The following is a 13,393-nucleotide window of genomic DNA, read 5'->3' on the forward strand; positions in this document are numbered from 1 at the left end:
CCGGGGGGGGGGAGGTGAACCAGCTTGGATAGACCCATAGCCCTGTTGTCTGTATGAAAATGCAGTATGAGGTACTCCAAAATTATGCACATTTGGCCAGCTGGTGCTAGAAATCATGGTAGGGATACATTTTTTTTTTTGTCGAGAGTTGCCATTATAAGTAGCTATAAACATTATTTTGACATTACTACAAGACCCAGAGATACCTTGTAGAATAAATGCCAGACTTGTCAGAATAGTAAGGGTGAGGTGCACAGTCTCTGAATACTCGGAGTTGTGGCTGCTGTTGCAGCTGTGTGCCTACTGAGAATGTGGTGGCTCTCATCTGCCACCATTAGGGAGAGATGCTTCCTGTAGAAGTTTGAGAAACACTGCAGTGGGGTTTCCTACGTTTCCAGATTCCCAGCAGTGACATGGGGAAATGACTCAGTCAGGCTTACATTTGATAAATGTCTCCTTGTTGAAATGGAGAAAGGCAAGCCAACCAGAACCTGTTCTGTGTTCTCATCATGCCCTCTCTCCGTTGTTTGGAACAGTTGACATAGTTTTCCCTTTAGAATCTGAGCACCTTTTCTCTTCCTGGTTTAATTTTTTCAGTAGTGTTTGACTAACCCTCTTCGATATGCGTGACTGATCCAAACATGTATCTGTATCTATATCTATCTATTCCAGTGAGTCATGATGACTAAGAGCATGGTCTGTGGAGTCAGAATACTGGGTTTGAGTTCCAGGTCTCCCAGTTACTGGCTGTGTGATCACAGCCAAGTTACTTAATCTCTCTGCTTCAGTGTTCTCATATATAAATGTGGAAATAGTATGAGGATTAAATGGGTAAAGAATTAAGGTCATGTCTTGGATAAAATAGACTTTATAAATGTTGGAGGAAGAGTAGCTAGCTATTTTGCACTCTTACACCACAGTTACATCAGGAACAGGAAACCCTCCTTGTGCTTCTTAAATCAAAATAAAGATTATGGTCTTTCCTAAGAGTGTATTCTCAAAGTTCTGTGTCTACATATCTGTGATAAACCATGGTATTGAAAATGATTTATGTGAACCCCTCCCCCCCCTTAAAACCATGTGCAGAGAAGTTAATTAAGAAGTCATGGGGATATTCCAAGTAAAACCAATGAGGGCCAGATATAAGGCAGTGGCCGTAACAATGGAAAGGAAAGTACAGGTTTCTAGAGGGTTGGTTGGGGTTGGCAGGGGCCCAGGTGAGTGCAAATAATGTGGAAGTCAAAGGTCCATCAAATAGGTATTTTAGACCTGGAGATTTTTTTTTTTTTTTAAGATTTTATTCATTTATTTGAGAGAGAGAGAGAGAGAGAGAGAGACAGCACAAGTGGTGGGAAGGAGCAGAGGGAGGGAGAAGCAGACTCCCTGCTGAGCAGGGAGCTTGGTGTGGGCCTGTGTTCTAGGACCCTGAGCTCATGACTTGAGCTGAAGGTAGGTGCTTAACCAACTGAGCCACCCGTGAGTTCTTGACCTGGAGATTTTCTCTCTAACTTGTGTTTTCTTCTTAATCTCTAATTGCTTGCCTAAATTTTCTAAAATTGTGTGCATTATATGAGAGTATTTGCCAAAGGGTCTTTTGTATTTTCAAAAATTCAATACATTTTACGTCACTGACATTTGATAACATTATATCTGAGCTCTTCATCTTTGTACTCTTGGAATCTCATGGCCATACCTGTTTTATAGCAGCCCAAAAGATCAAGGTGAATAAAGATAAGTCTGAGTTTGTGTTTATTTCAGCAGTGTGATTCGATCCTCTAAATATTTTGGTTGGCAGAGCAGAGTTGGGCAGGGAAATAGAGGTAGGAGACCGTATATCTAATCTTAAACTTCATCAATAAGCATTTTCAATTTCAAATAGAATCCATTACTATGTTGGACACGTATTTGCAGATACTCCTCATGGGTTAACAATTTTCTATAAAGCTAAATTCAAGGGCAGGATGAATCTCTCTCTCTTTTTTTGTCTTTATATCCCTAGGGTCGGGTAGAGCTGATATACGAGTTTAAAAAATGTTAGTAAAGTAACAATACATAGAAGTGATGATTTTTTCTTCTATATGTCTTTGGGAGGTGGTAAGGGGATATAAGCATAATTTGATGTGAAAGAGGCTTGCTTATTTTCTGTGTAGCTGGAATCTGGCAAATGGAGATGTGGACAGCCAAATCTTTAAGTAAACTGAGGAAGGGTTGCTGCCGCTGTCTTCTCCTAGATGGAGCTGACTTCCATGGAATCAAGATCTCTGATGCCCTTTGACTTCACCTCCTTCGTTATAATCTTGTCTGTTTTTCATGAAAGTAAACTCCCCTCAGCATCTATAGGCCTATCACAAGCTCCAGCACATAAATAGTTATGCTTCTGAGCTTCCACAGTGGCATAGACTAACTCTCCAATAGTAGTTTACATATGCAGCAATCTGAACATGGAATAGAAATCTTTAAGGGCGATAAACTGAAGGGACTTTCCATCGAAGTGAATAGCCCTGTAAAATATGTTTCTGGTACTGTAATCTCTGAGACCTTTGAAAAATAAATCCCAATTACATGTAGCTGCTTTAAGAAGTTGTGAAGAACCGCTTTTTCTCACAGTTTGGTGGTTAATTCACATTGTTGACACCTGGCTTTTGGGGTACTAAAGTCTATTTTAGAGACTTCAGTGGAAAACTGCAAAGGTGAAGCAATTAGAATTCCGAGTAATTTCTCTAATCCTGGAACAGCAAAATGGATTTTGGGGATATTTTCTACTCATGAGTTAGACATCCTGCTGCCTAGCCTGAAATTGAAATCCACCTGCCACTCTCTGAAGTAAAGATTAGGCAATCCACTTTTGCATTACGCATTGTGGTTGACTCTTCTGTCTAGGTCATCAATTTGTTCTTTTCTCTGGAAGCGTTGCAACCCATTTTTGCTTATTTTTATTTAAACAACATTCCACGATAAGACTCTCATATACTATTTGATGTAATAGCAACGACTATAAGCTGAAAAGGAAAGACTCCAACTAAATGCGGATTATTAGAAAATGACTTCAGCTTGCTTAACATTTCTATAATGGAAAGTGTGTAGGTTTTTCCACATGCAAGATCTCAGTTCCTTACTAGCTATGAGATAAAGGTTGTTTAATTCCTCTTAAGTCTTCAAATGGCCCGTAAGAGTTAAAGATATCAATCATTCACTTACTGTGTGGATACTACAGAGAAAATGATGGAAGAGATAGTGAAGGAACTCACTACATAGCAGCAGGAGAGACGTACATTAAAAAAATTATCACAAAGCTAATTATTTAGAATTGCAATAGATACTTTGAAACACAATGGTTAGTGGTAGATGTAACTTAGTCTTCTCTAGAAGGATCACGGAAGGAATCTTGAGGAAATGATGTTTATACTGAGATTCCAATGAGTAGAGATTAGACATGAAAAGTGGGGACGAACATTCCAGGCAAAGACCACAGCATATGCAAAGACCATGAGGTATGAAGTAGCTCAGTAGATTGTAGAAACTGAAAGAAAGCTAATGTGGCTGGGGCTTCAGGAATGACAGGGAAATTATAATGAAATGGAAGAAGAGAGCCATATGGTAAATGGCCTTGTGAGTCATGTTATGGAATTTCAGATTTTTTCCTGGTAACATGTCACATAATGGATGACCAAAACATGAATTTCCTACTTTTCTTTCTGCACTTGAAAAAAATAGGTATGAGTTCAACCCCAGCTCTGCCACTGACCTTGGGCAAGCTTCAGTATCCTTATTTGAAAAATGAGAATAATGATAGTATCAGTTTTTTAAGATTATATGGGGGTAGGGAGGGACTTGTAAAATGTTTGGGGCTGTGCCTGACACAAAATACTAGGTATTAATATCTTTGGAATATGGGAAAGATATTCCCGTAAGCTAATGTGATCCAGGAGATGTTCAGAGATATGTTAACATTTGAAACGGATCTTAAAATAGAACTTCAGAAGAAAAACATTTTTGTGTGCAAACATGACAAAGGCATAGAGGTTAGAAAGAATTAAGTGTGCTTGTGTATGGGAGAGCAGTTGGCTTGTAGAGGTTATTTTGAGTTACTGGTACAGTAGTGCCCCTTACCCATGGGGGATACATTCAAAGACCCCCAGCTGATGCCTGAAACCATGGATAATACTGGACCCTCATATCCTGTTTTTTTCTATATATACATACCTATCATAAAATTTAATTTATAAACTAGGCACAATAAGAGATTAACAGCAACTAATGAAATAGAACAATTATAACAATATACTGTAATAAACATTATGTAAGTATGGTGTCTTTCTCTCAAAATATTTTATTGTACTGTACTCACCTTCCTTCTTCTTTTGATGGTGTGAGATGATAAAATGCCTACGTGATAAGATCAAGTGAAATGAGTGGACATAGGCCCTGTGACAAAATGTTAGGCCTGAGATTGACCCCAGGTAACTGAAACAGCAGAGTGAAACCATAGTTAACGGGAGGCACTGCTTTTCTCAAAGAAGATAGTTTCAGGATGGTTTCAGAAATCTTGGAATAGAAAGCAAAGGGATTTGCCTCCTTAGGCGACACAAGTCACAATCTGACTCTCAGCCTGCAGGTAGGTTTTGTTTGAGCCAGATGCTGCATTTTTGTTTATTTAAGTAGTTCTCAGTTTTTAAACACAGGAAGATTTCACCTAAAATCTACATTTCTGGTATCAATTCAATTTTTGGTCTTCTTTTGACAAGAAGGCGGAATATCCAGCAGCAATGGGCAGCACTTGGCTGGAACTGAGTAGCTACTATCCCAGGCTCCATGCGACATTGTGATTGCCTGGAAGTGGGGCTCAGGGAAGGAAGGAGGTTATGGTAACTGCAAGAATGTGATTCAGATATCCAAGTTGAGAATTGGTTGTGAAATGAAATTTAATTGGCTGAAATCTGAAGGGGGCTTGATGTATGAGTATAGGTTTGACTCTAAGTTGAAAAGATGTAGAGTTAAAGCCTGGTCAATGTTGCGTAGAGATTGGGGGGCTGGGTAGAGGGAGAGAGAGAGGAAGAGGAACATACTAAGAAGTAACCTTTGGAGACAAGTAGGAAAAAGACATCTTGTAAGAGTGGATGACACTTGATTAAAGAAGTAGAAGGAGGGAGAGTAGGATATTTCAGGGTCCTGGGGTATGAAGAAGGGAAGAGATAAGAGTAGGAACGTCAGTAGAGGTCAAGGGCTCTAGAGATGTTTTAAGGCTATCGAGGATTGAAAGAGCAGTTTTGATTCAGAAATCGTCAGTGGTTTTCATCATGTGATGTCAGTGCAGAGAGGGAGGCCGAAGTCAGAGCAGCGCATTACAGAGTGAGCTGATGGTAGGTGAAACATTCCACGGAGGAGTTAGACAGAGACAGGAAAGGGAGACAGAGTGACAGTGTATAGGCGCACCTGAGCTATGACATACTTTCCTCCCTCTTTACTTTTCCTTCCTGCCCTTTTAGGAGAAATTCATGTTTGAAGGCGGAAGTGAAGAAATCTGTGACATGGGAATGAAGGGAATTTTGCTTATTTTGGAAACTGTTCCTCATCAACAGGTCTCCCTGTTTTTGCAAATTGGTCTTTGTGTGGTTTCTTATCTTTTTTTGTTTAGATGCTAGAAGTTCCTGGAAGAAACTCCATGGAAAAGTCTAAACGATGAAATAAAGAGCTACTGGGCCAGTCTGTATGTTCTTGTTATGTACCATAACAGTTCTGTTTCCCTAGATAGTTACACATTTGATGGCGAGTTTACAAGGAAGATAAGGTAGGAGTTGAAAAGGGATGAAATAATATCCGTTGACTTACTAAATTATTCTCGGATTATTAGGCATTGTGTAAGTAAGCGGTTCGGAGGGGAAAAAATAGTTCTTTATTGTGTATTTGCAACTTTTCTGTGAGTCTGACTTTGTTTCCAAGGAAAACAAATAAGGGAAATATAATGTGACTTTTATGAAACCGGAAAGTAATTTACTTTCCCTATTGAATTTTGGTACTTTGGCAATCAGTTGGTCGGCCACATTAAACTATTTGGGAAATTTAGTCTTTTTTTTTTTTTTAAACTTCTTAAGATTCTGTGAATTTTCCTTCATATTAATCAGATTTTTTAAAAATGATATTTAATTCTGGTTTGAAGGTGAGAGGTTTGCCTAAAGATGAAAAATTTGGCCCCTTTTGACAAACTCTAAATGAAATGAATTTATTCATAATATTGTGCATAGTACAGGCATATTTGAAATTTAAATTATCATTTTTCTATAAATACAAAAAATATTTTAAGAAGGTACATGGTCAGCATGAAAAATGACCTGTTAGAAGTACAGTCCCGCAGAATAAGCTCATCAAGAAAGACCAGTTTTAAAAGATGGGCCTTGTTTTATATTCTGAAGGTCAGCAGCTCGGTGCTGTGCCATATCTAATTTTCTCAGTCTGTCATGCTGCCGAACCTTCAGGGTAGAACAGAGAGAACTACAGGAATGCTGCAATTACATAAGCAAGGATGAATTGCCTGACAAATGGCACAATCAGTGAACAATGGAAATTCAGTCGGCTGTGACCAGATCAACTACCAGGTGCAGGGGAAAATCCAAACTCTTCGCACCTCCTGGAAGGTGGCTTACCTTTCCTTTGTTCATATACTATTAGGTGAGAAAAAAAAAATCCAGTGGTTGGAGTTATTTGCTTCTGCTGCTGTTGCTGCTGCTGCTTTTTTTAAAAAAGAATTCTACTCTTATAAGCAACAAGCAGCAACTCATTGCTTTCCATTGTGGTGTGACATTTGTAAGAGAAATATGTTGGAGGCTGATGAATCTTTGTGACAATATATGAATCTAATAACCTCTTTACATTACAATTTTAGAAGCACATCTGAATGTGGAACTCAAATCCTTTATCTAAACCATGTGGATAGAGAACTTACTATAAAAGAGAATAATTATATTTGCTTTTGCTGGAATTATGGCCAAATGAGGTAAAAGAGAGTACATACAAAGGAGGAGTACTATTCTTATGATATCTAGGAAAGTTGAAGTTTAAGAATTTTGAATTTCAGGGTGCCTGGATGGCTCAGTCATTTAAGCATTTGCCTTGGGCTCAGGTTGGATCCTGCAGTCCTGGGATCCAGCCCTGACAGGCTCCCTGCTCAGCAGGAGTCTGCTTCTCCTTTTCCCTCTGCTCCCCCCCCAACCCATTCTCACTCTCTCTCTCTCAAATAAAGAAAAATCTTTAAAAAAAAAAAAAACTTAAAAAAAAAAGAATTTCGAGTTTAAAGTAGTCCAGTTGAAAGTCTTAGGATAGCTAAAAAAATAAATAAAAAGCTCTTTCAAATTCTAAGTTAGGGAGGGATAGAATTTAATTTGTGACTTTTAGGTAAATAGTGAATTTTACTGATTTAAAATATAAATGTTTCTAAGTGGGAGAAAAGCAATTAAATTCTGTAGGTCTTTGACTTAAGAGCTAACTCTGGACGATAGGAATACCTTCTCCTTAGGTTTTGTTATTAGACTGAAAACATTTCCCATATAATCTTTCAAGACGTCTCTCCTAAGTGGATGTATCAGTTAAGTTAAAGAACATTGGGAAGATTAAAAAAAGAACGAATGCTTAGTATCTACTGTAGACATGAGCAGTGTAGGTGTTTGTAAAAAAAAATTAGTAAGATAGTAGTCAAAGGGGCACAGGATCAGTATTATTGACTGTTTGCTAAATAACTGTAAGCAACAGCGTTGGAGCTTAGAAAAGTCTACTTTTATATTAATCTAACTTTGCTTTCTCTCCACAGTTTTTCTTATTTTCATAGAGTTTTATTGATTCTCAATTGAGAGTTAAGTGCTTTTCTAAACCACAAATGCCCTGACTTTGCCTTGCTCCCAACTCCCCTCCTTAATCAAGGCCAAATGAAGTCTGCCAGTTACCAACGGGAATTTGTTGGATATCTCATTTTGGTGGGTAGGAGGATAAAAAGTCGAGGATCATTATTAATGGAGAAAACAAATTGATTCCTAGGTTAAAACTCTGACTCCGCTCTTTGAACAGTGCTTTTCCCCAAATAATTGTAAACTGGGGGAATTTATAGCATTGGTCTGCAGTGGCTTTTACGGTCAGCGGTATCTGTTCTCCTCTATGTCAGAAACGCAAAAGGATCGGATGTTCCCATATACGCAGAGTTATGTGGTTAGCTTTGGCTAATGCAGTGAGAGGAGGAAGCTGTGTCACTTCAGGGTGAAGCCTTTATTTCCAAGTGCTTCCATCCTAAGAGTCCTCTGGTCTGCCGGGGCCATCGTGAGGCACGTGTGCAATTGAAGTCATCTGGATTGCTCAGGAGAAATGAGTTGGTAACAGATCTGGGAGTCCACTTGAACTTGCATGAGTCAGAAATAAACATTTATTTTTGCAAGTCACAGAGGGTTTGCGATTTTTACTGTAGTGTGATCCAGCCTATCCTTACTGATCGAGAAGGCAATAATTATAACTCAGAGGATTGTTGGAATGATTGTGTTGCTGGTGCACATAGTGTCCAGCATATAGTAAAAACAGCTAGGCTTTTTTGTGTCCATGCTATGAGCCAGGTACAATAATAAGTGCTATAATTTATTTAATATTTATAATCATCCTGTGAGATAGGGTCAGTTTTTATTCTGATTTAATGAGTGTGGAAATGGAGATATGGACAGTTTTAAGAAACTTGCCTAAACTTATAAAACTAGTAAGTAGCAGATCTAGGACTTGAACCCAGGCAGTCTGAATTTGGCTTCTATATTCCGTCTAAATACTACATTATAGGGGCGCCTGGGTGGCTCAGTCAGTTAAATGTCAGACTCTTGATTTCAGCGCAGGTCATGATCTCAGGGTCGTGAGATGGAGCCCCACATCAGGCTGTCTCTGGGCATAGAGCCTGCTTAAGATTCTCTCTCTCCCTCTCCCTCTCCCCCTTCTACCCTCCTGCCCCTGCACATGCTCTAATAAATACATAAATAAATAAAAACTACATTATAGTGTTTCTTTACTAAGAGTCCCAGTTAATTTTAACTTTTCTTTCTTTTCTAATCCCTTCTCCATTGAAACCACTAAAAGTAATTTAAAACATCTGGATCTAATTCTTAGAAACATTTGGAAAATATCCATATTATATGTGGAATAATAGATTGATACTCTTTGAAAAAATGAATTATGTTTTATGTGTAAATATTTATTTTTTTATTTTTAAATTTTTAAAAATTTAAAAATTTGTATTTATATCTGTATGTCTGTATGTATGTTAAGTTAGCCACCATACATTACATCATTAGTTTTTTAGTGTCCAGTGATCATCAGTTGCATGTAACACCCAGTGCTCATTACAACACATGCCCTCTTTAATACCCATCACCTGGCTACCCCATCCCCCACCACCTCCCTTCTGTAGCACTTAGTTTGTTTCCCAGAGTCCATAGTTTCTCCTGGTTTGTTTCCCTCTCTGATTTCCCCCCCTTTAGTTTTCCCTTCTTTCCCCTGTTGTCCTCTGTGCTATTCCTTATGTTCCACATATGAGTGAAACCATGTGATAGTTGTCTTTCTCTGCTTGACTTATTTCACTTAGCATAATCCCCTCCAGTTCTGTCCATGTTGGGCAAATGGTGGGCATCCATCCTTTCCGATGGCCGAGTAATATTCCATTGTATACCTGAACCATACCTTCTTTTAACCATTCATCTGTTGAAGGGCATCTCAGCTCCTTCCACAGTTTGGCTATTATGGACATTGCTGCTATGGACACTGGGGTGCATATGCCCCTTCTTTTCACTACATTTTTATCTTTGGGGTAAATATCTAGTAGTGCAATTGCTGGGTCGTAGGGTAGCTGTTTTTAACTTTTTTGAGGAACCTCCATACTGATTTCCAGAGTGGCTGTACCATCTTGCATTCTGACCAACAGTGTAAGAGGTTTCCCCTTTCTCCACATTCTTGCCGATATTTGTTGTTTCTTGCCTTGTTAATTTTTGCCATTCTAACTGGTGTAAGGTGGTATCTCAGTGTGGTTCTGATTTGAATTTCCCTGATGGCTAATGACGTTGAACATTTTTTTATGTGTCTGTTAATCATTTGTATGTGTTCTTTGGAGAAGTGTCTGTTCATGTCTTCTCCCCTTTTTTTTGACTTATCTTTCATTTTTTGGCTGTTGAGTTTGAGAAGTTCTTTACAAATCTTGGATACCAGCCCTTTATCTGTAATGTCATTTGCAAATATCTTCTCCCATTCTGTGGGTTGCCTCTCAGTTTTGTTGACTGTTTCCTTGGCTGTGCAGAAGCTTTTTATCTTGATGAAGTCCCAAAAGTTCATTTTTGCTTTTGTTTCCCTTGCCTTTGGAGATGTGTCTTGAAAGAAGTTACTGTGGCTGATGTCGAAGAGGTTACTGCCTATGCTCTCCTCTAGGATTTTGATGGATTCCTGTCTCACACTTTGGTCTTTTATCCATTTGAGTTTATCTTTGTGTATGGTAAGAAAATGGTCGAGTTTTATTCTTCTGTATGTAGCTGTCCAATTTTCCCAGCACCATTTATTGAAGAGACTGTCTTTTTTTTCATTGAATATGTTTTCCTGATTTGTCAAAGATTAGTTGACCATAGAGTTGAGGGTCCATTTCTGGAGACTCTGTTCTGTTCCATTGATCTATGTGTCTGTTTTTGTGCCAATACCATGCTGTCTTGGTGATCACAGCTTTGTAATATAGCTTGAAGTCAGGCAACATGATGCCCCCAGCTTTGTTTTTCTTTTTCAACATTCCCTTGGCAATTCGGGGTCTTTTCTGGTTCCATACAAATTTTAGGATTGCTTGTTCCAGCTCTTTGAAAAAGCCAATGGAACTTTAATGGGGATATTTAAAATGTGTACAACAGTCCCTAAGTTAGGGAGAGGGAGGCTTTATATTAATTGTTACCTACTTTGGAAATGTTTCCTGGACACTAGAAAACAGTATTAATCTTCTCTCTAAAAAATGCTCTGTTGGTTTTTTGGCTTAAGGAAAATCTATAATGACCACATTATTCATTGCTTGCAATATGCTTTAATATTACTTTTATTAGAACATGGTGATAAATAGCCTAATTAATTCATGTAAGTATGAATATTTGAAAATTTTCCTTTCCTCCAACTTCTCAATAAAAGGAAATATTGGACTTCTTATATGTGTATAATTATGGAACTTGTTGATTTTATTTACTGCATTTATTACCTATTTACACATTCATATGCAGTTAACTTTCCTGTTTTTCTTCCTTTGCTTTTCATCTTGACCCTAGTGCCTGGTGGACAAACCTTGATAAATGGCTCACGTTAAGTGCAGAGATGAGTTTCTCAGGAATCATATTGCATACAGCAATCTTATATATATATTATATTAATGGATATATTATAAGATGATGTATATCATATTTTTTGAAATTCAGCACAAGGACAATGAGTTATGCGCTCTCTCATTTACCTATGTTATTCCATAGATGTTTCCCGACTTTGGGGAACAAATGATCTAGGAATGTTAAATGCTTCCTTCGAGTGTTTAGGGGATATGCCACAATAAGACTTGGGCTATTTGTAGAGTCTGTAATAGGGAACCTACGTGTGGTTATTCTGTGGCTCATGCCTGAGCTATTCCTTTCTTTCATGCTGATGCATTATTTCTCAGTAATGATAATGATAATAGTAACAACTATGGCAATACAAAGGCGGTTAACTAATTACTGAACACTTACTCTGGCTCAGGCCTTATGCTAAAAGTATGTATGTATTCTTCACATCTTGCCAGCACCTTGTGAAATAGGTATAGTTGTAATGCACTTTTATAGCTATATAAACAAAAGGACAGAGTGACTTAAGTGATTTGTCATATAGTACTGGACTTAGTTTTTCAATCAGGTTGGGTCACACTGTGGAGCACAATTTCTGTAATGAGTTGTAACTTTACTCTTTAACTCCTGTCTGGTTATCCTGTGGCTGTTTAGATGTCAGGACCTAGAGGGTAGAAAAGAATGAGAACTGTTAGAATTCTAAAAATTTTCAATCCAAGATGTAGCTTCCCTTTTCCTCATTTGTCATATATGTTTCTGTCTATCTTCCACTCTCTGATTTTAGAGGAATTGTAAATCTTCACTGGTTTCCCAGAGTCCAATTTTACATGTGTTCTTGATTGTTTTTTTTTTTCCTCAAAAGCACATCATCCTGAGTCTTATTTCCCTTTAAGTTACTTTGGCAAAGAATACCCAATGCCCATCTCCATCCACTACACATCTGCAGATAAGCTCACACTCCACGGATACTTTTACCAATAATTTAGCAAGTCATGACTAGGTAATGGAAGGGCAGGGATCTGGTCTCAGTCACATAACCTTGTGTATGTCAAGTGCACTGATTTTGAAACTTCACCACCTGTATAGATTTATTTTTTTTTAAATCTATCTTCTATCTGGGTTCCTACCCATCTCCATCCACTACACATCTGCAGATAAGCTCACACTCCACGGATACTTTTACCAATAATTTAGCAAGTCATGACTAGGTAATGGAAGGGCAGGGATCCGGTCTCAATCACATAACCTTGTGTATGTCGAGTGCACTGATTTTGAAACTTCACCACCTGTATAGATTTATTTTTTTTTAAATCTATCTTCTATCTGGGTTCCTATGTAAATTGTAGGTAGATATACCTGAATTATCCATCCTCCCAGAACCCAAAATGACTCATGAATCTTCTTTCTATGAAGGCAAAAGGGTTTGAAATTTTTTTCTGCAAATTTTTATTTAAAATCCACTTAGTTAACATACTGTGTAATATTAGTTTCAGTGTGGAATTTAGTGATTCATCACTTAACATACAACACCCGGTGCTCATCACAAGTGCCCTCCTTAATACCTATCACCTATTTGACCCATCCCCCACCAGTCTCCCCTCCAGTAACCCTCATTTTGTTCTCCATAGTTAAGAGTCTGTTTCTTGGCTTGCCTCTCTTCACCTCTCCATGTTCATTTGTTTTGTTTCTTAAATTACACATTTAAGTGAAGTCATATGGTGTTTATCCTTTCTCTGACTGACTTATGTCACTTAGCATAATACTCTCTAGTTCCATCCACATCATTGTAAATGGCAAGATTTCATTCTTTTTTATGGCTGAGCAATATTCCACTGTGTGTGTGTGTGCGTGTGCATGCGTGTGTGTGTGTATGTATGTATATATACACACACTGCATATTATCCATTCATCAGTTGATGGACATTTGGGCTCTTTCCAAAATTTGGCTATTGTTGATAATGCTGCTATAAACATTGGGATGCATATATCCCTTCGAATCCATATTTTTGTGTCATTTGGGTAAATACCTAATACTGCATAGGGTAGTTCTA

Source organism: Ailuropoda melanoleuca, chromosome 15 (genome assembly GCF_002007445.2).
Source record: "Ailuropoda melanoleuca isolate Jingjing chromosome 15, ASM200744v2, whole genome shotgun sequence".
Taxonomy (NCBI): Eukaryota; Metazoa; Chordata; class Mammalia; order Carnivora; family Ursidae; genus Ailuropoda; species Ailuropoda melanoleuca.